Below are 1,382 nucleotides of genomic sequence, written 5' to 3' on the forward strand. Positions count from 1 at the left end.
ATATATAAAATTATATTATTTTTGTGGTCCTAGTGGTTATGATTGCTGCTATTGATAATGTTTGTCTTTTGCTAATGGATCACCTTAGCCTGGCAGAGATGAAAATGTTCTCTAGCCTATGCAAGAAAAGAGGAGGGAATCCCACTTAACGAAAACCTAAGTCATTCTCAAATTTATTCAAATCATACTTGAAAAGGCGGAATGAAATTTAGGGGGATACATTTTAACTGTATAAGCCTTTGCTAATAAAAGATTAAGAAGTATGTGGCTTAGCATCTTTTAATTATTTTTTTCTAGCAACTTGAATATACAATGTTTGAAATCTCTGGTTGGATCAACATTATTTTGCTCAGAGGTTTGTGGACTTTGCATACTGATTCTTTCCTGTTTCCAAGTACATTTGCTTTTAGGCTATTTTTATTCACTTTAAAGGAATTTTAATAACTTTCTGTTGACAGCATGGACAGCTGGTCTTGAGAATTAAAGAAAATTCACTTGCTGACTGAGGAAGGAAGTGACATCAATGAGCTTCTAAAGTCAGCCCAGGGGGGGAAATTGGCTGGTGAGAGAGTAGCCTTTCATTGCACTGTATTTATCGAGCGATGCCTTGAGATGCAAATTGCTGTATCAATCAAACCTGTGGTGCCTACCTCCAACCAACCCAGTGCAAACTGAAGGAACAATGCCCTGAAACACTGAGAATAAAAAGGATGAGGGGTGCAGGAGCCCAGAGGCTAAGTGAATTACGGAGCTCAGAACGCTCTCTCACCAAGCCTATACTTCATTCTCTGCCAAGCCTCAGTTTCTTTGTCTAGAAAATGAGTTTGATGGAAACTGTTGGTTGAAGTCAGTCTGTTTCTTTGACAGATGGCTAAGAAGACCAGGTAGTAATACAGAGAGTGTAGACATGCTATCTCAGTACGTTTGTCCCAAAGAGAGCTATCAATTGCTTTTTATCCCCTACTGAGAGCTATTTAGAAATAGGAATTCTTAGCTGTCATACATAGCTACTACCTTGATCCCTTATTTTAAAAATCTGTATTCATCATTTATAACTATACTGCAAAAAAAGCCAAGCATCAGATCTGGACTTTAATAATGACAATAGCAATCACAATCATCCTCATCATAATGATAAATTACAATTTTCACCACCATCAGAGAATCTTCTTCTGGAGTTGTAGTTACCTATTTTTCAAAGATAGATGTGGTGTGAGTAGATTGTAGGTGTATGTGTGGGTTATGTCAGGTGAACAGACAGGTATGTATGCATATATTCACATCTGTGCAAAAGAAAGGCAGAAAAGTGCCTAGGGACATTTTCCGTTTATGAGATGAAAAATTAAACTCTACTTCTCTCTCTCTCTCTTTCTTTCTTTCAG

The sequence above is a fragment of the Mandrillus leucophaeus genome, unplaced genomic scaffold, assembly GCF_000951045.1.
Source record: "Mandrillus leucophaeus isolate KB7577 unplaced genomic scaffold, Mleu.le_1.0 Scaffold711, whole genome shotgun sequence".
Taxonomy (NCBI): domain Eukaryota; kingdom Metazoa; phylum Chordata; class Mammalia; order Primates; family Cercopithecidae; genus Mandrillus; species Mandrillus leucophaeus.